Here is a 27,472-nt window from a genome sequence, read left to right on the forward strand (position 1 = left end):
TTTCTTAAGATTGGAAGTTTATTTTGTACTTTAAAAGGGATCTAGGAGTACATGGAATCGATTCTAAAATAATGTACACTTTCATCAAATGAAAATGCTACCTTTTTTTGGCCTACATTGAATTACAGAAATCATACCTATTCCCTAACTCAGGTTTTCTATGTGTCTCACTCTGTACAAAGCTCTATCCTGTATTTATAATTGTTTTTGGAAGCACAGAAGTTTTATTAGCCATAAGAACTTTATCTCAGTAATACATGAAAGCAGTTCTACAGTTTGCCAAGAATTTCAGCTCCAAAGCCTATTCATGGCTAAGGTATAAGTGGCAGAAGCTGGTATAGATTTGCATGTGATAAATGTGGTAGACCAAATGAGAGGGCTTGGCACCTAAAGGAGAGGGAAACTCAGAAAATTAACTTGTTTATTAATGAAATATGTGTATCCCTTTTAGTTTAGCACAGTACTTTGCATATAGTAAGTGGACTACAAATTTGTATCAGTGAGAATAGACCTATTATGATGCAGTAACAACCTCAAAATCTCAATGGTTTAAGACAATACGTTCTACACACTCTTTATGCTTTGCCCATGCTGCATGCTCTGCCCACAACTCTGCTTCTCATCATCCTCCCTCCAGAGCCCAGACTGGTGCAGCAGCTGCCATCTGAGTCATTTCCATTTGCCAAGGCAGGAGGCAGGGTGTTGAGGTGGCAAAAGAGAACCTGGGAAATCACACACTGGCTTTTAACATGTCTATTGAAAAGACACTTGTTACTTCAGCTCTCATCTTATTGGCGAAAGCAAGTCACATGGTCACTGTAATTTAAAGGGTTGGGGGACAGGATGCAGTGTTACCACCACACGCCTGGGAGTAAATAGTGCTAGTGACTGCCACAGTAGCCACTGACTTGGGTTAAACTGTATAGCCTTCCCAGCTGCTAGGAGAAGCAGAAGATAGGAATTTGTGAAAAGAGGGGAATTTTTTCAAGGGTCCCCAAACTGGAATTAGTCTGCACCACAAGGAAAAGACTTCCATACTATGGCCCTAGGGTAGTAATTAGAGAGTCATGCCTTGGGATAGGAAAACATATTCCCTGACTTGTCAAGTAAAAGGCTACTCTTCTACCACTTGTCTACAAAATTCTGTTTCTGTGAGAAACATCTCCTATTCTAGACTTCTCCTGTAACCCTCCAAATTTCAAACAGTAAAGTTGAGAAACCCAGGTAAACTATGCTGTAGAAAAGGAATGCCTGTCATCAGTACTGCAGTTGTCTAGTGGGGGAGCTAATCATTGCTCTTCAGCAGCACCCTGCTGTGTTGAGCAGACGTTGTGGACCTGGTGCCTTTCCTCCAACCACTTCCTCTTTAAGTGTTTGCTCAGACCAGGAACTTGTTGTTTTGCAAAACCTAATGTACAAGATGAGGTAATATGTTTATATTTAGATTTATAGTGAATCATTTCATAATTTACAATGTCTGTTAAAACCAATACTTAAATCATTTTTATTGTCTGAATCATATTGACATAGATTTCTAATACTAAATTTGTGTGTGTATGTATGTGTGTGACTTAAACAAAAGCTGTACTTTTCTAGTAATATTTCTGTATATTATTTTTCTTTGAAATTATTGCAATGTCCTTTAGGAAGGTATCATGAGGTACCTATAGCAAGGAACTTAAAATTTAATGGGACTAATAGAAAATTCCTGAGAATTGTGATAAGTTACCATCTGGTAAGTTCATTTATTTAGTGGATCAGCATATGCTTATTGAATACCTGCACTGAAGCACTGACTGCACTTGGTGCTGCAGAACCAGTGAACAAGAGAAACAGTCTCCACTGACAAATATTGATTCATTTAGATGTTATAACAACCCTGTAAAGTAGGAGTAGATATTGTTTTTATCCTCATTTTACATAGGGAAAGACAGAGCACTGAGTGTTAAGTAACTTACCCAAGGGCATACAAAGCAGCAGAGCTGGCCTTCAAAGTTGGACAGTCTAGCTACAAGACAGCAAGTAGCAACCAGACATTAGGGATCTCAAACGTAGAAGATAGAAGTAGGCTATAAGCTTGAACTTATGAGTCATCAACAGCTAAATGATAATAGAAGGGATAGAAGGGAATGGGGCTGCTGAGAATTCTTATAGATTGAAAAAAGGGAGCCTTAACATTTAGGCATTGGTGAGAGGAAGGAGCTAGAAAAGGAGACTAAGAAATGGTAATCCCAGAAGTAGGAGGAAAACTAATAAATGTGATTATCACAGGAGCAAAGGGAAAATAGTATTTTGAAAAATGAGGAAGTGTTCAGTTGTGTCAGAGGTTGCTGCTATGGCAAGATGTTTAAGGACTGAAAATATCTTTGGACGTAGCAATATGGAGGTCACGGATGACTTTACTGAAAGTACTTTTAGTAGAATAATAGCATATAATCCAAATTGATTTTGATTGAAGAGGAGAAGGTCTTTTAGAAGGTAAGGGAGGGTAGGATTCAGAGGACAGATAGCCTTAGGGAGTGGTCCCTCCTCCACTACAGTATGAGAGGGTAGAGGAGAAAATGGGCACACATGTCAGTGACTTGGTAGATTTGGTGGCAAAGATATGAGATGTTTACTATGTGATGGCCCCTGTTAACTATATGAAGAAGCATCAGACAAGGACATCTGCTGAGGTTCACGGGGAGAGAATAGACATTTCAGATGAGTGTGTATAATTTGAAATTGTCATTCTAGAGAGGGTTGTGACTAGAGATACATGGTAGAATTTCTGGACAGTATCTACGTGGGTGACCATGAATTCATGGTGGCATCAATCCTCAGATGTATGATATTTCTTTCTCCAGTAGTGCTCAGCAGTTCAGATACAAGCATGGAGAAGGTAGTTGGTGTGTTTTCATTGAGTTTTGCTAGACAGATGAGACAGAGACACCAAAAAAGTATGGATTTTATGGTATTGGCAAAAAGTTTCATTAAAATTACAGACCATAAAGTCCAAGAATGAGTATAAGACAGTATGAAAAAAAAACCGGTGAGTGATGGTTAGAGAGAAAATGGACTGGTTAAATTGCCTGATGTTTAGTTGAAGTAGGATAGTAGAAGTAGCAGTAATTTAGCAGATGACTAGAAGCTCTGGAAGTTAAGGCTATATAGTGGAATGTATGAACAAGATATTTAAAAAATAGGGAAGTCTTGAGTGATGTCATAATCCAGGATAACATCACAAGACTGAGTGATTAAGGAGGGATTTTGCCAGAAGCTATCTGCATAGCTTACTGTGCAAAATATTTTAATTGAAAAAAAATAGGTCTTAAAAAAAAAAACAACTTTCAAGCATCAGTGAACTTATTTTAAAATTTTCTAAGATATAAACACTTTACATAATATTCATAAATCCATATGAAAATATGTACTGAACAAAGGTTACTGTTTAAACAAAAAAGAGAAAAATATTCATGCAGTATGAAAATTAAATATATGATTGTTGGACAAACATTCATGACTCTAGAGCCTTAAGAAGTCAGTACAGATGATTAGAGTTGGCAGTAGAAATGTAAACAAAATGCATGTTAACTGATTAGATTAAATGCAACTATGTACCTATGCAGAGCTGTTTCTTTTAAGCTATAACTAGATGAAATTGTATCTACAATAAATTTAGTAAATTTGATTGTAGTGATGTGAATTTGTTTTGAATTTCCTTTAGTCCGTTCAAGCTACTGTATGCTATAGTAGAATACCATAGACTGGGTTGTTTATAAACAATGAACATTTATTTCTCATAGCTATGGAGGCTGGGAAATCCAAGATTAAGGTGCCAGAAGATTTGGTGTCTCGTGAGGGCCAGCTTCTTGTTTCATAGATGTCCGTCTTCTCTAAATGTCCTCACATGGCAGAAGGGGTGAAAGAGCTCTCTAGGATATCTTTTATAAAGGCACTAATTTCATTCATGGGGGCTCCACCCTCATGACCTAAACACCTCGGAAAGCCTCCACCTCCAAATTATCATCACATTGGGGATTAGCATTTCACATATAAATTTTGGGAGGACAGAAACATTCAGTCTATAGTAGGTGCCTTCTAAAGTATGTCTTCTAAAGATTTCATTTACAAAGCTTTCTTGTGTTACCATTTTATGATGTAGATTTATAGTTTATGTATTTAAAGTTTTTTTCTTTAAAATGTTTTAGAAGATAGTTCATTGACAAATCTTAGGGTTAACTATTCTAGTAACTTAAGTCATTTCTGATACATTATGAAGTGTTTCTCCAAGAGAGATCTGTTGATATATATGGATATACAACCATTAATTTTGCATTTGGAAGTTCATCTTATAATTTAGCTGGAAATTCTTTTACATTGATAATAAAGTGGACCTAAGCCTTGAGGGTAATGTTTGTTTTTAACTTAATAATTGATCTTTATTTTAATCTGAGGTATCCCATTCCTCTGAAGCAGTACAAATAGTGACTAATTCCAGGGTCCTGCAAAATGAGGAAATCCAAGAGGTTTAATGATATGGGCATAGAACACAAGAATTTTTTCACAGCTCTTTATTATAAACACTTTTGTTTTTCATTTGTGCCATTAGATAGAAGGTTAGGGTTAGACCAGATAAGCAAAAGAGATTGTCACATTTGTCTTATAAGTCCCATTTGGTTGATGCATTTATTTGTTTAATCTTATTTTAACAGATATTTTTAAGTTCTTCATATAATAATCGTGATAGTTGCTCTAATTTATAAATTGCTGCTAACTTCTGTGTTTCAATTCTTATAGCTAACTTGGTATTAAAATTATTAAATAGTGGCTTCTTACTTTAGTCTTGTGTCATGCACTTCCTCTAGTCAGTAAGTAGACTTATTATTCAATTTAGATTTAACTATTAATTCAAATAACAACTGTAGCATGTGTGTTGGGTGTTTTTTTTTTTAATATCTTTATTGGAGTATAACTGCTTCACAATGTTGTGTTAGTTTCTGCTGTACGACAAAGTAAATCAGCTATATGTATACATATATGCCCATATCCCCTCCTTCTTAAGCCTCCCTCCCACCCTCCCTATCCTACCCCTCTAGGTCATCACAAAGCATCGAGCTGATCTCCCTGTGCTATGCAACAGCTTCCCACTAGCCATCCATTTTACATTTCGTAGTGTATTTATGTCAATGCTACTCTTTCATTTCGTCCCAGCTTCCCCTTCCCCCCCTGTGTCCTCAAGTCCGTTCTCTACATCTGCATCTTTATTCCTGCCCTGCCACTAGGTTCATCAGTACCATTCTTTTAGATTCCATATATGTGCGTTAGCATACGGTATTTGTTTTCCTCTTTCTGACTTCACTCTGTATGACAGTGTGTTGAGTTTCTGCTATCTAATCTTTATGACTATATAATGCATTATGACTAGACTTAGAATAATATTAACCCAGAGTTTAACTCTGAAGAATTAGGTATAGTGGACCTTAAAGCTCTGTCATCTTGTCAGGCTTGCAGTTATTAATCTGTTTAGTTGCTTATGATTTACATCTTTATTCAGCAAATATTATGTGCCACCTATGGTAATTTTGAGCATCTGTTATGTGCCAGGCTGCGTTCTTGTCTCTGGAGGATTCAGTGATGAACAAACTAGACAAAGTCTCTGTTCTCATGAAATGTACATGCTAGTGAGATAAAATATTAAAGAAGTCCACAGTGTAATTTCAGATAGCAGTAAGTGCTGTGAAGAAAGTACAATACAATCATGTGATAAAGAGTGACAGAGAGAGGGGTAGGAAGAGGAGGACTACTTTAGGGTGAATTTAGGGAGCTCAGATTGGACTGACACCATTGAAGATTTGGAGAAAATAACATTCTAAACAGAGGAACCCAAGAGTTCTGAGTTTATGGTAGATTTCTTTCTTTTCTTTGGGACAAAGAAGAGGAGGAGGAATGTGATGGTGATGATATTGGTGATAATAAGACCATTTTTTGAGGGTTTATTGTGTGCCAGGTGTACAGTATTAATACTGGAGAGATTTCATAATCTCCATGTTGTAGTTACACTGAAGCTCAGACGGGCTGATTCCTGAGTCTTGTAGGAATTGGTAGAACTGGAATTAGACCCTGCTCTGTCTGCGCCATAACCCTGTCCACATATTATTCCCAAAGCCAACAGGGTTAGTACCACAGTCTTTCTTTCTTATTTACTTGCTCATCAGTTCAACATCTAACCCTCATGTAATGAGCTAGCTGCAATCTTCTATAACCCATGAAATCTTCCACTTCCTAAGCAACAAAGAATAACTGATATTTGAAAACTAAACTATGATATGTTAACACTTATGAGTTTATAACAGATTTTTATTCCAGTTGTATTTGAAATTATTTATTCATCACATTCATGTGTTTTTCCAAAACAAAATTTTCCTTGAATTTTTCCAAATTCTTTGAGTTGCAAGCATTCTCATTTTCCTTCTCTGTGTTTTTATTCTTCATTCCCTCACCCTCTTCATCAGAATAAAATGCATATTGAGGACAGTAGTAATTGATAGCACTGAATGATGTAGATGTATGCAATTTAGAAAAAAGAATAATATTTTCAAGTTTTGAATCATGTTTTCTGATACGGAAATATGAAGGAAAAAGATAGTACATTGTCATTTCAAGTTAAATTAAAATAGTTTGGTTTTATTAATAGACATAAATTATGAAGGTTTACCAATACAATTGGAATGCTTTTATGTAATTAGAAAATTCCAAAAAGAACTTAGAAATAGCTCATAAATCTACCATATGACAAAAGCACTTTAATAAATTTCTCCTGACTGTGAATAAAAATTTGGAATCCAGTTGCCTACTTGCTTTTTATATTTTACTCACTTAGACAAAGAGAAGGAAAGCTCATATTTATTGTCATATATCATAATAGTAACTGCAAAAAAATGATTAATATATCTACTTCTCATAGTCATTAAGGATTTGCAGTCAACCATTTTCTAGTATGTTTTCCTTCCATTATGTTAACTGTTGTCAAAAGGCAAGACTCAAAACCAGGGCCTTGGGTTAAACTAAGATTAGATCCAATGACCTGGCATTCCTCCAGAAGTTTTTCCATTGTGGAATTTCAAGATGCTACCTAAATAATGGGGTTTAATTAGTACTCAGATAAATGGGTAGTTGCCACACTTGCAAGGATTACCAGTCTCATGTCACCACTGCCTGGCGTGCACTTCCCACTAGTTTTACTTATCCATTCAATGTATTGCCCCCCATCCCCGTGTCCAGACAGATGCAGAATAATCACTGACTCTCCTTATAAATACTCAAAGTAAAATACCAACACTTTGACTTCTTTCTCTCCCTCTTCCCTATCAGATTAGCAAAGACTAAAAACCACGTTAATACCCAGTTTGGTGAGAGTAGGGCAAAAATTTGCGCAGACATTGCTGAAGGGAATGTAATTCAATACAGTTGCTTTGAAAAGCTATTAAGTACTATATATATAAGAAGATCCTTAATAAAGGTATTCATTTAGTTCTAGTTATTCAGCATTGGGGAATCTAGCCAAAGGAAATAATCCAAAATGTACTCATATTATGCCTAAAGCAATTAATGAATATATTTTATATACTCAGTAAATAGGAAGAAACATCTCAAATATCCAATAGTAAAAGAATAGTGGAGCAGATTATGGAATGCCCACATAATGGCATGTTGTACAACCATTAAATTTTTTCGGTACGCGGGCCTCTCACTGTTGTGGCCTCTCCCGTTGCGGAGCACAGGCTCCGGACGCGCAGGCTCAGCGGCCATGGCTCACGGGCCCAGCCGCTCTGCGGCATGTGGGATCATCCCGGACCGGGGCACGAACCCGTGTCCCCTGAATCGGCAGGCGGACTCTCAACCACTGCGCCACCAGGGAAGCCCCAACCATTAAAATGTATGCTTGTTTATTTACTGACATGGGCAAATATTGATAAGTAAAGCAAGATATAAAATTTAATATGTATAATATGTATATGATTATTTGTGACCTCCTTCACCCATTTCTCCCACCCTTCACCCCTCCCATTTCTGACAACTACCATTCTGTTCTCTGTATCTATGAACTTAGTATTTTTGTTTGTTTCTTTGTTTTCAGCTACAGAAAACAGAATAACGACGTAGGAAATTATTCTTAAATGTAAACAACATTTGCTTATAATTGGTATATGATCTTTCCCCTGTCTTTTTGTTTCTCTATACTTAGGTTTTTCACAGTGAACTAGTGCTAATCTTATGATCAGAAAAAATTAAAGGAAAAATTGTAATAAACTTGAAAAAAATCCTTACCAAACTTTTGCCCCTAGGCTTCCTCAGGATTTAGTTGTTCTAGCCTTTTTTAAGGTTTGAATTTTTTTAACTTTTCTTACAAGAATCCAGCTTGTGAAGTCTTGAAAGTCAACTTTCTCTCTTTCTCTCCTTTATCTGTTTCATGAAGAAAATGGCTTTACTCAGTGATAATTGAATTTCCTTCTTTATAGTCTATTTATAGATTTCCATTTCAGATGGTGGGTTTGTTTACAGCAACATCCATTAGATGTTAATATCATCCTCAGTTCACATGGAAATGGAGGTGACACAAAGCTTAAGTAAACAGATTGGTCATAAATCCTTGCACAGTCTCAGATCTAACTACTTAGTGTTTGTATTTTCAAGAGCAGTTTACAAAGACAAAAGCTAATTATAGTAACAAGATTTTTTTGTTACACACACACATCTATCTAAGGTGTGATACAAAACAGTATGTAGAGTATTTCATACCCTTAAAAAAAATATGTTCATTGGAAATCTCTTTGCATTTTCCATCCTCAACCATTTAAAAGCCGAAAGAGTGGAATTATTTGTGATTATTAATATAGAGTCAATAATAAAGTTTATGTCCATTACTAACATCGAAGGAAATCTGGGACTACTGAGGCATTTGGCACAATCTGTGACTTTGTCTTTCTGTACAGGATCTAATTGAAAGAAGGTATTAGGGAAGACATAGCACAGAGCCTTTTTCCTGTTGTTACAGCAGTAAATATCCCTTAAGAAACTTCAAAAGCAGGCATGCTTGCTTGAAGAAGAAGAGAGTAAGAGAAAAGCTGTTCAGTAATGAGTCAGGGAAAAAAGAAAACCTTGTCTGAAATATAAAGGAGGTAACTATAAAGAGGGGAACGTATAGTCTACCAGACCACTCGTGAGAGTTCTCAAAGTCTAGATTCGCTTTATGATGGAAACCCAAGGTAATTAGAAACTATTTTTTAAAATTTGTAATATTTTCCTTTATATTTTAAAATCTAAAGCAAATATGGCTATATGACTACATGAATTGCTAGAGCTTGCTTATGGGTACACAGATATTGGAAATTTCTATATTTTGAAATACTTTATTTTTAAAAACTGTTTTGGGGAATCTATAGATGTGATGAATAGCCAAGTGTCTTCTTTCACTGCACTCTCTTCTCAACCTAAAACTCTGCCTCTCCTTCCATTTATGAGGATTAGCTACTTACCTGTGATCCTGTAATTGGAGTAGACGTCTGTGTAATGATCTGAGGCTGTCACTACTTAAAATTGTATTTCTAAGGAAAGTTGCCATATTTTGGACCTATAGGTAAACCATCTGCAAACAGATGTCTACTTGAAATATTCATCATATTGGAGACATCTACCTAGTGAACTTAAGTAGCTCTTATGGAGTAGAAGGAACATTGCTCTTAGAATCTAGAATCCTGGCTTCTCAGACCCTGTTTAGTGGTTGACTCACTGCATTACCTTGAGCGAGCCATTTTATCACTTTTCAGATTTTTTTCATTAAAGTAATGGAATATGAAATAAATGTCTTTTAAGCATCTGCTACATTCAGTGTTCTGGAGCTATGATACACTGATTTTCAAGTTCACAGAATGTTATAACTTGGAAGAACAGTGTGTGGGAGAAGTTTCCTCTTCATAACTCAAAACTTCTTAACTTACTTTTGGGCATAAGCACAGTGATTCCTTCTGATGAAATGTAGATTGGTGCTTCATGATATATGATGTTTAGGTAGTCCAGATACGTAAATACCTGGAGTGAAAAAGAAGTAAGAAAGTTGGGCGTCTTTATGCTCTGGAAAAACCTTGTGTCCTATGGAAGAGAAATTGGCTGGTTGATAGTGGAAGGGAGATGCTAAAAATTAGAGAAGCACTGCAAAGAGAACAAGAAACTGCTATAGACACAAACAGTTAGGAACATGCACTGATTCTTTACTTATGAATACCTACAGTCTTAACTCCTTCCTTACCCAAAATGTGAACGCAGATTGCTTTCCATTATAATCAGATCTCCCATTTTTAATGACAAACTCAACAAGAATTTTGTCAGCGGTAGCAAGAAAGAAAAGGATTTATATACAGCAAAGCTGGCTTTCAGGTGTAAAGGACACAGGCAAACAATTATCTGCATGCAAGAACTTGGGGAATATTGTTTCCAAGAGCTCTTCCTGATGAATATACCAAGCAACAAGCTTCAGACAACCAGAAGGCCCCGTATCGTGTGACTCCATTTTTATGAAATGTCCAAAATAGGCAAATCTGCAGACAGAAAGTAGATTAGAGGTTGCCTAGGGCTGAAGTGGTTGGAGGAAATGAGGAGTGACTGCTAATGAACATGGTGTTTCTTTTGGAGGGATGATAAAAATGTTCTAAATATTGTGAGAGTCAATTTAGTATGACTATACTAAAACCAGCGAAATGTATACTTATGGGTAAATTGTATGATGAAAGTGTTAAAAAGAAAAACATTGTAGCTCTCAATTTTAATTGAAAATATTAGTAAAAACTTATGAGATATTTTATCTTAAAATATATAAATATGCATGTGTATCTGTGTGTGTGTGTGTGTGTGTGTGTGTGTGTGTGTGTGTGTGTGTGTCTCCCTTGAAAAGGCCCAGAAACAATGAATCATCCCTAGCACCCAGATTGGGTCTTGAATTCCTATTTCTTACGAACCACGGTTTCCTGGAGAAATGGCTAAAATAGAAAAATTACAAGATTATTCTGAAACATCTTATCAAACCAAGTAACAAAGATGCTGACAAAGACTACTAGAGTAATGTAAAAAGGACACAAGGGCCAACTTAAAAGAGGCTTCCTCCAGCAGAAGATGAGCATTTTGAGTTTCAGTAAAAATAAGAAATGTAGCAGATTAACACCCATTAAGTATGTTTAAGTTGGTAACTTGTTAATGATATTAAAAAGCAAAAACAATTGGTCACTTTCAAAGAATGACAGGGAAGCAATTTATTACCTTGAAAACTGAATCAAGCCTTTGACTGTGTGAACTGTATCACTGGAAACCAAGTAATAGATAAGCCAAGTATACGTTAATAAAATTATTTCTGTTAATAAACGAAAGTGAAATGATAAAAGTAGAAGCTCACCCAGTTTTACAATCCCTGATGAGTTAATGGATCCAGGCCATGATTATCAAAGCTGCTGACTTCTCAAAAGGAAAGCAAACCTCATGTGTGCCTCCTGATAAAAGAACATATCACCCGGAGTCTTGTCAAAGGGATCAAGTCTCTGGATCCAGCTTCCAATTTGTCAAAAGTACGGTGAGAAGAATGTGTTTAACTGCACTATGCATGTGCAGGATGAGGCTCCTAAAGTTCAAATGACTTAAATTTGTCCAGATAAATTATAAAGAAGTGAAAGGGGAAAAGGGGGGGACCTACGGTTTAAAAAAGGCTTAGAAGTAGTTTTTGTTGTTGTTATTTTTTAAAGTGGGCAAGACTATCTGTCGTGTCAAAGGATGTGCTGTTGGTTGATAAAGAAATATAAGAGAATAAATGCCAGGATGTGGTTACTTTTGGAGAGAGGGAAGGAGTAACGACTGGGACAAGGCACACAGAGGGCTTCTAGTGGGGCTAACGAAGTCCTGTTTTGTGACCTGGATGGTAATTACCAGGATGTGTGTCTTGACACTAGGCTATGCATTCTGTAGGCATGTGTGTCGTGGGTGAGAGGATCTGTATCTCTGTGTGTCTTTAGAATTTAAATATGTTTTTAAATAAATCAGTAATAAAAGAGATTACCCAGAACAACAGTCAAGCTTGGTGAAATGAATTTTGGATCTTGGGATGTATTTTGGATCTCTTTCTCTCTCTAAAAGAATATTTAATGCATTTGCATTAGCGTGATGCGTATAAATTAGAGATCATATTTCACATGTAAAACAAGCATAATTCAAATGTACATGTAAATATTCTACATGCCTTAAAGTTCTGGTTGAACAGGTGTTTTAACTTACAGCATTCATCTTTTTACTTTATGAAACAGATTACCCAAATAACTTGAAACAATTTTTTATTTACCACTTTTAGTAAATTTTCAAGTCATAAACATACTATATACTTAATAGGATACACTATGATATGACATATATTATATAGAGAACACTAAACAATTTTTTCATTAATTCATTCTCATTTTACAACAAATGTTACTTTTGTTCAGAGTTGTTCCAAAACTTGGTTTCAGCAGTGTGGAGTAGTGGTCAATTGATGACCTCGGACTCTGGCACCAGCCTGTGGCATTCAAATCCTAGCTCTGCTTCTTGCTGGCGTTGTGTGAACATAATTAGGGGTGATAACCTTTCCAACCTCAGAAGCTTGTTAGAAGGATTATGTGACTTAATAAATGAAGACAGAAGAGTCACTGGAATATATTGAGCGCTATATAAGCATCAGCTATTTATTACTTGGCCAAAGTCATTTATGCATTTCAGTCTTTGGGAAATTATATGGCTGAAAGCCTACTTAAACATTCTCATTCCGAGCATCCCTGAACTTGGGCGTTCTTACTAAATGTGTTTTCTCAGAGGTTCTCATCCTATTTAAGCAGCTTAGTATGGGGCAGTAGTATAAACAAAGCACGTTGTTCACATTTTATAGTTTATGTCTGAATATTCACTTTCAAATACAGTTAGCATGTTACAGGTAACTTGGAGTGAAATCTCTTTTATGTTCTTTTTATCTTGAAATGTTATCAGTTCACAGTATAAGTGTATATTATTGCAAGAGCTATAAAAGAGGAAGATGTTTAAGCAAGGAGGAAGGGAGGCAAGAAAGAAAAGAAAGAAGGAAGTGGGGGAAGAAAGAAAGAAAAAAACTCATGGGGAAAAGGAGTGACCTTGAAATATTTGATTTGCAATCCAGTTTAACGATATGCGTGTGGTCTGTGATTATAATTAGCTGTGTGATTATTTTATTCACCTATATTTGTATTTCTTAGTGAAAAATCTTTATCATGACATTTCAAATGTAAAAAGTTATTCAACCAGCACAAAACCAGTATGTTGATCCCCTCCACCCCAATTCTAGATTCTAACCAATCATTGACAAACAAAGCTTAGCCTGTGTGGAAAGAGTTTGGAAAGGCCTTAGGAAACTTAAAAATGTTTATTTATTTAATTTTTCCAAGTTTTCTGAGGAATCTAGACATCAAGAAATATTTACATATATCCACTAGTTTCCATTTCTTTCCTGTTGATTTCCTTATTAAGAACTTTAATGAAAACAAGCCCAAAATATAGCCTAAGAAAATTGTACATAAATCTTCTTCACAGTATTAATAGGAACCATGCCTCATTTTACAGATATTTCTCAATTACATTATTTCAAATCTACAGTATTGGCCTAACTCTCACAGTTGAAAAGTAATTGTTTTATTGTTTTTTAATGTGTTTAACCTTGTATGACCAGTCTTATGCTAAAACAGGATAATTTTACCTGTGAACTACCAAAAATAGATACAAGAACTACTTTACATATAAATGGCCCTTTAAAACAATACTATTGTGTGCTGATTTGCCACAGAGTCTGTATGAAGAGAGAAAAAACTAATAAATGCCGTGTTGTGAACCAATAATTAGATTCTCAATGTGGTGTAAAGTACTCACAGGAGGTTCGTTCTTGGCCTCATAAATTTGATCGTATCTTTCCATTCTAATGCTATTAAGTGACTTAGAGACATGACTGAACAGCAAAACAAGCTCCTAAACCACAGTGGCAAGCACATAAGACTGAAATGCAGTGATGACTGCTACTCATTTAGGAATTGGCTGTCCCGCTTGCTCTTAAATATCAGGCGAGCAGCAAATGGAGAGTTGGCGGTTAAACTGCAAATTCAGCATCACATGGCTTAATACCTCTTGTGCTATTTGTGAAACTTGAAGATTATTAAAGATTTTTTGCTTAGTTCACTACAGAAACAGTATACATTATACCTGTGGCAATAAATATTTTTATTATTCTTTCCAATCAACTTATTTCCCATTCGTATTGAATTACCTGAGTTCACCTAGTTCAGTGCTTCTCAAACTGTGATGTGTATCAGATTTCCCAGGAAGACTTATTAAAACGCAGATTTATGGGCCCCACTATCAGAGTTTCTGATTCTGTAGATCTCAGTTGGGGCCTGATAATTTGTATTTCTTATTTCTTACAAGTTCCCAGGTGATCCTGATGCTGCTGGTTTGAGAACCACTGACCTAACACCATGAGTCCCTCCTCGTGCAATTAACAGGATTCCTTTTTTTAAAAAAAATGAACTAAGAAAATAGACATCCAGATTTGGCTTTCACCATTGTTTGCAAAACCATGTCATAATTTGCTGGATCAAAAATTGAGGGCTTTCCTGGTGGCACAGTGGTTGAGAGTCCGCCTGCCGATGCAGGGGACACGGGTTCGTGCCCCGGTCCGGGAAGATCCCACATGCCGTGGAGCTTCTGGGCCCGTGAGCCATGGCCGCTGAGCCTGCACGTCCAGAGCCTGTGCTCCACAACGGGAGAGGCCACAGCAGTGAGAGGCAGAAACATTTTCTCTTTGGGGAATTATAATAAAACTCTTTAACTAAAATCTGACAAATGTATCAAATTGAGCATAAGCTATTTGGGGTTTCATTTATATTAAGGACAACTCCAGTTAAATAGAGTTGCCCTGCAAATAGAAGAGTCCTGTCATAATCCCTGAGGAATGTGTGACACAAACTTCTATCATTACTCTAATATATAATGAAGATTTTTTAAGAGCCTTTTGAAATCTTATTTTCCCAAAGTCCAAGATCCATGTTGGACTTGGCCAGAATTTTTGTTCGTTTTTCTTTTTTATCCCTAAAAAAAAAAAGAGATAGTTTCCCTTTTCTAACCCTTATAAAGAGACAGTTGCTTTTTCCCAGGGTCTTCAGTCGTTGTCTTCAACTTAGGGCCAAAGTAAGAATACCCCACTCTTACTCTATTTTGTTAACAGATGAAATTTTCAGCGTTCATGTCAAGTTTTAATCCAGTGCATTGCTGTTTGTTTATTGTTAAAAGAACTTGACTCCATTTCCTTTGCATCTTGACTCTGTGGGTCTGCTGCCTGGCCCTTCAGCTGGATTGTGGGCTGCAGAGCACCCTCCATTACTTCTGATTACTCCCCTTTTATCCGTGATTGCCATGTCTTCTACTTGTTTTCCAGTTTCTTTGAGATATAACTGACATATAACATTGTGTAAGTTTAAGATGTGCAAAGTGTTGATTTGATCACTTATGTATTACAAAATGATTACCACAGTAGGGTTAGCTAACACCTCCATCACCTCACATAATTATCATTTCTTTTTTGTGGTAAGAATATTTAAGATCTACTCTCTTAGCAACTTTCAAGTATATAATATATTATTGTTAACTATAATCACCGTGCCATGCATTAGATCTCTAGAACTTACTCATCTTCTATACCCTTTGATCAACATCTTCCCACTTTCCCCATTGTTCGCACCTGCCCCCCTCCTCTAACAAGCATAATTCTACTCTACTTCTATGAGTTCAGCTTTGTAAAATTCCACATATAAGTGATATCATACAGTATTTGTCTTTCTCTGTCCATGAGTCTTTTTAAAAGACTATTCCAGTGCTTTCTGTTGGAGCTGGTTCTTTTTACAGATCTAATTGGTCAGTTCTTAACTACTGTAGGTGATTCCCATCTGAATGATAACCTTCAAGATGTTGACTAGTCACACACACACAAATGTACATTTTATTTACATAGATCATATTGGGGTAAGCCTGCTTGGTCTAAAGCTGAATTTGAGATCTTCAAAAACACCTAAACGATAACTTTCTCTACAGTTTTGTACAATTGTTTTTCCATATATCTGATACCTTTGCCAATTTTACATGGTCAGACTAATGGCAAGGATTTGTCTGATTACCTTGTGAAGTACTGCAACATTATTATATTTGTCTTCATTTTCTTTTTGGAGAAGAAATGGAAGTTATTACCTGGGCCTTCCCTGTATATCATAAAATACTACTCTGTGAATGTTTTTCTGTTGTCACACTTCAAAAATACGTGTTATTAGGAATCATTGACCACAACTCTCTCATTTACTTATGTATTCCAGGTACCTTGGGCAATTTAGCATGTAGTTCATAAGCACTCAATAAATATCTGTTGAATAAATGAGTTGACATCTTTAAAAGGTCAAAATTACAGAGCAGGTTCCTTTTTGGAAGCTTATAATTTAGAAAGTTTAAACTATGTTAAGGTGTGTGTGTGTGTGTGTGTGTGTGTGTGTGTGTAATCGCTTTAAAATGCATTCAGATAGTACAAGAGTGGCCACAATTGACAAGATAAATTATGTTTCATATTAGTTATTATTTATGCTCATATTTTAAAGAGGACGTGCCTCCCAAATTATTTCAATTGATATATTCAAAACTCTTCTAATATGAAAAGTATTGAGTTATGTGACATCTTGTATTCTGATGATGATCATTTTTAATAAAAGGCATTGTTTCATTGAATTACATAGTAGTGCTATCGTGAAATAGGGTATGTGAATATATTTTAAAACCTCTTCATTTAAATGAAAAATATTTAAGATGCTTTCAGTCAAGTTAGTGTAATCCAGGGGTTCGCAAACTACAGATGTGCTCATTCATTTACATTTTGTCTGTGGCTGCTTTGACCCTACAACTATAGTTAGTGAGTGAGTGAATGAGCGAATGCCCTCTGACCAGAAATTCCACTTTCAAACGTTCAACCTGAGGAAATAGTCATGAATACAGATAAGTATGTACAGAGATATTTATTCACTGCTGTTTGCAACATCAACACAGTGGAAACCTAAGTGTCAAATAATAGGGGACTGGTATCTAAGTTCTGACATATCCATACACTAGTATACTATATAGCTGTTTTAAAAAAGATGTTGCAGAAATCTATGCATTGATGTAAAACAGGAGTCAACAACCGATAGCACAGATTCAGTCTGAGACCTGTTTTTGTACTACCAGAGTTAAGAATGGTTTTACATTTTAAAAGATTATAAAAGAAAAAAATTTAAAAACATGAAATATAGAGAATGTGCCTGGCAAAGCCTGAGATAATTACTATCTGACCCTCTACAGAAAATGTTTGCTGACCTCTGACGTAGAATGATGTGTTTAATGTAGATTAACTGGGGATGAATTTAAAACATTACAAAATAGTATATGTGGGAAGATGCCATTTTTCAAAAGAAATGCAATCAATACCATTTAGAAGGTAGATAATTAAGATGTTAACAATAATTGTGTTTGGGTGGATAGGATTGATGGAGCTCTATATTTTTTGTCTATTTGTCTAATTTTATGATTTTTCGATAATGAGAATATATTCGTAGTAGAATAAGAAAATTTAATTTTTTAATTTTGGCATGGGAAAAAGAATAGGGAAAAGAGAAATTCTCTGAGTTATAGAATGCAAAGGTATGTTTCTCTATTCTGTAGATGAGGAAGCTGAGGCTAAGAGAGATTAATCAACTTGCTTTGGGGCACACAAACATAAGACAGAAATAGCCCTGCATCACCCTTTGATAACTTGAAATGTTCATCCATCAACTGACATATGAAATTATGAACTCTGTGCCCAGAGGCACTTTGGAGGTATCCATGTATAATAAATAAATAAGGGAGGGTGATGCAGACATCAAAAAACACCAGTTAAATGGGAATAGATGCACAACCAGATAAGTTTACATTTGCTTAGATAGAATGAAAAAAGAGTGGCTAACATTTTACATTTTTTTTAAAAAAAGCAAACAAAACCTATGTAGACATAGGTATTTAGTTTACTTTGTAAACTTACAAACTATTACTCCTAAATAACATACTAATTAATTGCTTTTTCATACCTATAGAGTTAGTAGTTCAAATGTAGTCATCTGACAGAAAAGAGGGCACATTTCCTGAAGCTCACACCCTGCACTGTAAAATAGACACAGAAGAGACATTTGACTTATCCTCAGGCCCTGGTACAGACAGCTGTTTACAAAATTAGGCCGCAACTTGGAAGGAGAGCAAATACACTACAACAGTGAGAAGTCTTCATTGTAATTAACCGATAGCTAATAACAGAAGGAAACAGTAGGATTATAGGAAGCAGACGTAAAAGCTCAGCAGTTTTTGGACCATTTAGTGTGTGGACAGAAGCCTGATATGCTTAAATTGTTCCTGAGGGAGCCAGTATCTTACAGCAAAGAACCATGATGATAACTATGATGCTCTTTCAAAAGCACGTGTGCATTTAATCACAATCATCTTGTGATTTGGAAGGATGATCCCTCTTCACATATTTAGAAACTGAGGCAAAGAGGGTGTTGAGTGAGTTCTCAAGATTGTACAGCTCAGTCATCTGATGACCAGGAACTAGATCTTCTAGCCTCAACTCAGTGTTGGCATGTGGTGCTGATGCTGAGTCCTCAAGACAGGATTCATGTCATTGCACTAAATCAAAAGAACAGATAAACATGTTTATAAAACCTACACAAATAAAAAGGTTAAACTATAAACATTTTGATGCTCTTTAGAAGTGAGATTCAGTATCTGGAAAAATTCACTAGCAGAGAATGCCTCATAACTCAAAAATGCCAGAAAATCACAATATATTTGCATAAATGAGGCTGTTTTCTTTCATTTTCTTTCTCTTATCTTTCTTTTGAACAAAGGTTTCTAAGCCTGGATTTTGTATATATCAAATGATTTGTGATGTTTACCTACAAATGTAATAATAAACAAAGCAGTCCCCATTTTAACATATGATATCACATATTAACAACCTTTGTGTGGTAGTTTCCACAAATTCTGTTAGAAATAATAGCCAGATAGGGTACATGTTTTCATAATTCTCTGTCTCTTTAGCAGGCATTACGTTTTCTTAAAAAAAAAAGAAGAAGAAGAAAGAAAGATGTTTTCTTTTTGGTGTAAGATGTATGTTCAGGAACTATGTGGCATACTTACCTAATATTAAATATTATTAACAATAGACTGCATATTTTCAAAACATTATGTTGGCAACTTGCCCATTTTTTAAAATTTAAATTGAGGTGGAAAGATCAGCTCAAAAATCCATCTTTAAGCCCTGTGTGATGACTTGAACTATTATGCTGTTATTTACTGTTCTTGGGCCAATGCTTTAGGAGTTAGAGCATCTAAGATAACACAGTGTGCAGTACACCTAACGATAATTTTAAGAGTGAGAGCTATCTAGCCATTGGTTTTCCTCTCCTTTTCTGTGCATTTTTAACTTCCATATCGAATGTATGTTAGAAGAAGGAGATACAACTTTCTATTACCATACTATTTCCTTTTCCCCAGCCCCACCTCTGCCCCATTTATCTCTAGAGCACATGTAGAGAAATTTTCTTCTTGAGGAAACATTATTTTAAAGGACCCTAATTATTTCTCAAGGTCTTTCCTTCAGACAGACATTGTAATGTTTCTTGGTGTTGTCATTTATGTATCTTTGCCCTTACAACTCAGAAAATTTCCATAACCAATGAGAACCACAGCCTTTCTCCCTGTCCCATCTCTCAGAATCCTGATGATTGAGAAATCCTTCCACTTGTAAATGGGAGGCACCAAGATGGTAAGTGTTGGGACTTTCTTGACCCAACTGACGTGCCTTTTTTTTTTTTTTTTTTTTTTTTTTTTTTTTTTTTTTAGGGCCCAGCCACTCTGTGGCATGTGGGATCTTCCCAGACCGGGGCACGAACCCGTGTCCCCTGCATCGGCAGGCGGACTCTCAACCACTACACCACCAGGGGAGCCCACTGATGTGCTCTTTTAACCAACCCTTTAACTTGATAGTTAAGGTCATTAGCTTGCCTTCTTTCCTCTGTTTCTTTCTTATCATTTTCTAGAACCTATTAATCTACCTCTCTCCCCTGCTCTCAGTCAGGCTCCTTCTTCTCCCCTTCTGCTTTATCTCCTATCCTCCACCCCGTTAACCCAGCGTGTGCACAAACATGTATATACTCACCCCCAAATAAACACACATCTGTACCCACAGAAGTTTTGCTCTCCCCTATCACCTAACTCAATCTCTCTTTTTGTTTTATTTCCCTAGTTATAGCCTATATCACTCTGTTTATTCTCTACTTATATGTTGCTTCATATTGTTTTTTCTGGTGTATGTTTTATGTTTATGTAGTTTTATATGGCTGATTTGCCTTCCTGGTTGTAAGCTCCTTGAGATCAGGGATCTTATTTTTTCTGGTGTATCTCCCTTACCACAGGGAGCAGGAAAGTACCTTAGAAAGTGTCTTATCTAGTGCCCTCATTTTACAAGCGAGAAAATGAGAGAAGTGAAATGACTCATCTTTATTGTGGCAGAACAGGTGAGTAGTAGACCCTGAACTAGAACTCGGGCCCTGTTCTGTGTGTGTGTGTGTGTGTGTGTGTGTGTGTGTGTGTGTGTGTTACCAAGCCACCTTGACTCTGGCTTACGCTCAGGGAAAGCACTGGACCACTTCCAGGAGTAGGTGGCATTGGTTTCTGCCCACATGGATGCTAGTGATGTCGACCTTGAACAATAGCCTGAAATTCTTCCCAGTTTTTCTCCCCATTTTTCATCTTGCCCTCTTTACTTTATGAAATCTTCCCCACTTGAGAGCTAGGGAATGAAATTGAACCCTCAGGAAGAAAATAGTATCAGGATACAATTTTATTAATTCATTTATCAACATTTATTCATTTTGACTAGGGGATAGTATAAAAGCAAACTTTAAAAAAGTTTCACTAGCTGTTAATTTTTTCATGAGAATAAATATCTTTAAAAAGCTAGCTGAGTCTAAAACACCTGTTCACTACGAGTATTCTACATCTAGATTTTTTGAGTTATATTTATCAGAAGTTTTTTCTTTCACTTACACTTTGTGCTTTCATACATTAGAAAGTCTAAGGTACAGTTGTATTGCTTCTTGTTGGTTATAACCTGTGATTACTGGCAGGTTAGCATGCATATCCTTGTTATTTTGAATAAACAAGTTGGGGAGATTTTAATGCTTTAATTTTTCAGAAAAGTGAAGAATACTCTCTTCATCTAATGGCCTAGAGGCTAAAAATTGAATTGTACTGAATCACAGGGAAGAAAAACAAAACAGTTGACAAAAGTTCTCATCTAATTAAATTTATAAATTTAAAAAATGAAGTTCATAATGCAGTTTGACAAATACAACAAATCATTTAATTTAGAGAAACTTCAGTTTAGGGTTTTGATTAATTAAAGAGAGAATGCACAAGTTAGAAAGAGGCAGTGAAAGATGTGTACACACTTACATATAAGGGACTCACAGGGGAGATCCCTCCAGATCAAAAGAATTATGTGTATCTGAGATGGTATGAATCTGGCATTCACTTGGCTATAGCTGCCATCAAACCATCCCGCATCAGAGCATTTAATTAGGGGACTAGGGCCTCTCTGAACCTCAGTTTCCTTATCTGTAAACCAAGATTATTTAACTAGATGACCTTTGATGTCCCTTCCAGCTCTAAATTTCTCCTGGATTAACTATTTTTATATCTTTATTCAAATATTCAGAACTTTTAAGGTTCCACTCTAAATTGAAAAGCCTGAGTAGCTCAATAAGTACTTATTGGTTGGCCCATATTATGTGCGTTAATCAACTCAGCTAATGATATGTGGGTTATTTCAGTTATTTTCAGCCAAAGATATTTATCAGATCTACGGCATTTTGTGCTGAAAGCTTTATGTAGCAAAAATGAGTAATAGGTAAACTCTGCTTGTACTAATGGGGAATTAGTGTTTGATCTTTTAACAGTGAAGTTTTCAGCATGAGCATTTGAAGGCTTTGATATTGTACATTTCAAACCGAACCATGTCTGAACTGAAACTAGTTCTTTCCAGAACCATCTGTTCTTATTCATTTCTTCTTTCCTTACTCTTTGCTTTGGTGTGTAAATATTCTTGTATAGTTCTTCAGGGATCTGCAAACTAGAAAGGCAAAGAAAGCCATACATCTTGTTTACAGCCTTGTCTAATCCTATCTGTAAGGGTAAAGTAAAAAGATAAAAGATTTATTTGGTAGGTTCTAAAATCTGAAGTTTTTTTAAACTTTTGATCAAAAACAGCAGTAAGACTGATGATGTTATTTAAGTATAATGAAAAGATACAGTTTAGGTATAGTCATTTTGAAACTCTTAACTTTAGACCATAAAAGTTTTTATTTACACCTATTTATTCATTACATGCTTGAAAGATTATTTTAGAAGCTATTTCATAACATTTTACCACCCTTCTTTAAGCAAATTTTATTAGTTTTGATTTTTTTCTGTGAATGTAATCAGAATCTCCATAATGCAGAATCTTTTTGAAGATTCCTTTTGGGTCATTAGATATCTGCCCATTTCAAACTGATTGGTGCAAGTTGCCCAAAAACCCTATTCAGTTTTAATGGTCATTTTTTAAAAAATGAGTATGTCTTCTATTATCAGCACAGATTACATTTTATTACCTGTCATTTTTCATCTTGCCCTCTTAACTTTACAAAACCCACCTGCCAAATACAGGTACCAACAAACCCTGAAAACCAAGATTGACTAAGAATTGGGTGGCAAATTAACACTTTCTATCTAAAAAATTATGATAGTTTCGTTTTTTTGCCAGTCTCATTTTAGTACTAGCTTTGTGACTCCTGTTACTAGTTTTTTCAGGAATAAATCAAAACTAGAAATGATCAGCCCTGCTCTCCCATTTCACTGGGGAAGCTGAGAACCAAAAAAGTTAAGTGATGGGTCCAGGCCTCCCACTGAACCGTAGTAGAGCCAATCCTAGGATCCAAGTGCTGACCTGGGTCCAATACTCCCTCCAGCATGCCTGCCCCATTTGAAGGGGCAGTGAAGTACCATTTAGTGTGCTTTTTGTGGTCATTTACTTTTGAGCACATTATCTAAGATGTGCTAGTTAAAACTTAACTGCACTTCAGAATGATTTGTGACATTTCTCCTTCATTCTTTTAACAATATTAACTTCGTTAGCTAGTTTGGAATTTTATTACTCACCATTTTGGGTAGAAAGATACTCTCTTTGAGAATCTGGATTCCTCCTCCAAGTAACTAACCTCTTCGTGTCTCAAGAGGAGGTAACAAATCAAATATTAAGAATTGAAATTGATTTAGGCCAACGTATGATTTCATTTAAAGTATCAATAGGTTAGTTAATGTTTTCATCCAAAAACTATTTTGTAATTGTGCCCAAGGTTGAGACTGCAGAATACTTGATGTATTTATTTGCAGACAATAGAAACTCGTGGAATAGAATAGAACACTTTGCAAATACTAGAATATTAGTAGTTTCTCATTACAGTGCTCCAGATATATTTATTAATATTTGATTGATTCATTCATTTATTAAATGAACATTTATTGAGTACCAGTTACTTTGCTGGATGCTAGAACAAGACAAAGTCCTGCCCTCATGAAGCTTACATCTAGTGGGGTTGTCAAACAATCAACAAGCAAGCAAATAAGATAATTAGGATGTGATAAATAGTGGGGTGGAAATAAGCAAGGTGATATATGATAAACAATACATGAGAATGGCCAACTTTATGTGGGGTTGTTAAGAAAGACCTCTCTTAAAAGGGGACTTTTAAGTGGATTCTTGAAGTTAAGAATGAACCAGGCATACAAAGAGCTAGGGAAAGGGCATTGCAGCCAGAGGAAACAGCAAAGGCAAAAACCTCAAGATGGAAAGGGTCGCTGTTTCCTTCCTGTCTGTTAACTGAGATTATAAAAACTTCCCACCTACCACTCATAGGAATAATGTGGAGATATCAATAAATTTAACACAAAATGACCAAAATTTGGGTTGGATATGTATAATAGACAATGAAGGAGAAATGGAGATTTTTTTCTCTACTTTTAAAGAAAAGAAAATTATTTGAGGATACAAGAGAATAACACGAGAAAACATTGAGAGATCTGGATCTTGCCTTCTGTAATCAAATGCTGCATTTTGTGATGCCAGTTGTCAGTACAGAAGTTCACAGGAGATAAAGATCTTGGCCTGGGGTTGGGACTTGACCTGGACCTTGGAGAATGAGTGAATTTGGATTGGCCAACAGGAGGCAGAACAGCGTGTTTCAGGATGAGAGAACTATGTAAATAAGTATGCTAAGATGGCATGATACATGCACACAAAAGATAATTATGCAAGAAGATGGAAGTGTTAACTGACCTTGTTGTGGTAATCATTTCACAATATCTACATGTATCAAATCATCATGTGTTACACCTTAAACTTACACAATGTTGTATGTCAATTATATCTCAATAGATCTGAGGGGAAAAACATTTTTTAACAAAGATACTACGGTAGACTGATCTTGAATGAGCACTTGAAACCCTGAAGACTCAAGCTTCAGCCAGGATGGTCTTTGAAAAAATAGAAGATAATAGATGGTCTGATTCATAGAGGTCATTGAAAAATCAGTAGATCATTTCTGACTTGACATTTCATACAACAGAGGGAATTATTATGGTTTCTTGAATAAGAAAGTTGTATGGTAAAAAGAGAAATCAGATAACATAGATACAGATTAATGGAGACAGGAGGGGAAATCCTGGAGAATGGAAAACCAGGTAAGAGGACCTTCTTTGCTCTCATGCCCTTCATAGTAACTGGTGATGAAAATATGAATGGACTGTGCTTGTATTACAGAAAGGAAATGGGCTGGATGTGCGATGTTGCCAAGAACTTTAATGTTGATGCTTAATAACTGAAGAGAGAAATCAGAAGTCAAAATGCGTGCTCTCTTGAGCCCCAGGGACTGGCTGACCAGTAGTGTCAGTGATGGAACTAGGGACATTTGCCTTGGACATTAAACGATTGATTTCACCTTGGATATCTTAAGTTCCAAAAGACAACAGGGTGCCCAGATTGTGATGTGAGCACAGAAGTAGAAGTGCAGAGCTAGAGTCAAGATGGAAAGTTGAATTTGGGAATGCAATGATGAGAACTAAAGGCTTAGCTCTTGAGAATGAATGCTTTTGATGAAGAATGTGTGTTTGAGGGTGGGGGAGGCATACATGTGCGTGCACGCGCGCGCACACACACACACACACACACACACACACACACACGTATTGGGTTGGCCAAAAAGGTCATTCGGATTTTTCCATAATGATCTTTTTGGCCAACCCAGTATATTTGTCTATGAAAATATATATTCACGCACACAGAGAACCCAAGTAGAACGTACCAAAACAGCAGCTGGATTAAAGAAAAGAAAGAATTTCAGGCAGTAAATAGGGAAAGTTCTTGGGGAAATACCCTTATCATTTTACCATAAATACTACCACTAACCTTTTAGAGTGATGACTATGTATCCTAAGGTCTTTAAATATAACAGTTCATTCAGTTTCTTTCCACAACCTTTAAAATAGCAAATGCTATTGTTATCCCCAATTTATAGTTGAGGAAGTTTAGGCACAGGTAGATTAAGCAGTTTGCCCAAGATTATACCCAATTTGAAGAAGTAGAGCTGAGATTCCAATATAGGCATTGTGTTTTCAAAGCCTGAGCCCTTAACTCCCATGCCATATGGCTATAATATTCATGATGGTGTTTTAATTACAAGTCTGACTTCTGTCCTATGTAAGTTTCTTGAAAAGGAGTTAATTAATTAATAGTTTTAAAAGTTGGGTGGAAACTAGAAGGTCAGGAGATGGCTGGGCAGTGATTGGATAATCCCTTACGGCAGAAGAGACCTTGGAATTCTCTAGGGCATGACAGAGACAGGAAAGGAAGAATATACCTTTTGGCTTATTTTCTTTCTCCTCTTCTTCCATTCACCGTTTGCTGTTGAAACAGGAAATTGTCCACTTCAGAAAGAGTTATAATAATAATTTGCGGGGAAAAAATGGTATCTTTATTTTTTAGTTCCTTATATACTACAAATGTCTGTGTCCTCATTTGTATTCCAGGAATGCTAGTTTATCTAAATTGACTGCCAGCCAAATTCTTACATTAAAACTCATTATTTCCTCAACTTTCATTACAAAGTAAGAGTTAGATTCCAAAAGAGTAGGGTTTCAGAAACAGTGTCAATATCGGTATTACTGAATTCTCCTCAGCCCGGAAACCCAGTGCCTGGATTTCTCTGTGGGGAGGCTTGGGTCTTAAAGTAGGAGTTAAGGACTGAAACCCCTTCCTCTGGGCACACAAGCCTTCTTTGACAGTGGCTTTAATGAATGCTTTCCCTTGCTGGGAGAGGACTTTGCTTTCATTCTCCATGCTTTTCAGGGTTTCCCCAACCTTTCTCACATCTCCCTTGTTTGAGGAAGAGGCAGAGGAAATAGTAAGTTCCCAGCCCACCACGCTCAGTCGTACAGTATGGCAAGGAGAAGGGACAAGGCTCCTGCTTGCTGCCACAGCTATAACAGGGAAAGCTGTAGCAGTCCTTCCTTCAATGAGTAAATTAACTTAGTGCTTTTCTTGGGACCTAAAACTGTGAAGGGATGTCATCTAATTAATCTTCCTAAAGCACAGTTCTGCTCAAGTGAACTGGCTGCTCAAAAACTTTCAATATTTTTCCATTTTAACAGGATAAAATTCTTAGCCTTACATTTATGAGCCTTCATGATTTGGGCCTCTGCTGTGTATACCTGACCTTATTTTCCAGTATTCCCCCTTTTTGTGGACAGGGAAGCTGACTTATTCCATTTTCTTCTGCAGGCCCCCGCTTGCCTGTGTCTGTGCTTACCCTGAGGGATGCCCCTCCACTCCCCCCACCTCAGCCTGTCTCTAACATCATTAACCCCCATTACACACTGCATACAATCCTCATCTAAATGCCATCTCCACCATACAGCCTTACTGAACTCATCTGAACTCCTAGGTGATTTTAAGTTATGCAGTCATTTTATCTGTGTTCCAGATATGTATATGCATATATTGCCTTCTTTACTAAATTATTGGCAGAAATTTGTATCAAATTTAACTTTGTATCTTTCATATCACCTACACTTAACATAAGAGGAAGTTAAAACCGCACAGGGCTGAGAGGATGTATAGATTACTTGTAATAATACGTCTTTTTACAACTTATCCTTTCTCTGTGCCCTAGTAAATAAGTGAAGGCAGAACAGGACCAGAGCTCCT

At 36.2% G+C, this 27,472-nt stretch overlaps 1 protein-coding gene across 9 annotated transcripts in view; it reads left to right on the top strand.

Moving 5' to 3' along the window:
- Window positions 1–27,472, top strand: part of MAN1A1 (mannosidase alpha class 1A member 1) — a 194,144-nt gene that overhangs the window by 58,720 nt on the left and 107,952 nt on the right. The window lies entirely within an intron of this gene.

This window comes from Neophocaena asiaeorientalis, unplaced genomic scaffold (genome assembly GCF_003031525.2).
Source record: "Neophocaena asiaeorientalis asiaeorientalis breed wild unplaced genomic scaffold, Neophocaena_asiaeorientalis_V1.1 scaffold5, whole genome shotgun sequence".
NCBI classification, from domain to species: domain Eukaryota; kingdom Metazoa; phylum Chordata; class Mammalia; order Artiodactyla; family Phocoenidae; genus Neophocaena; species Neophocaena asiaeorientalis.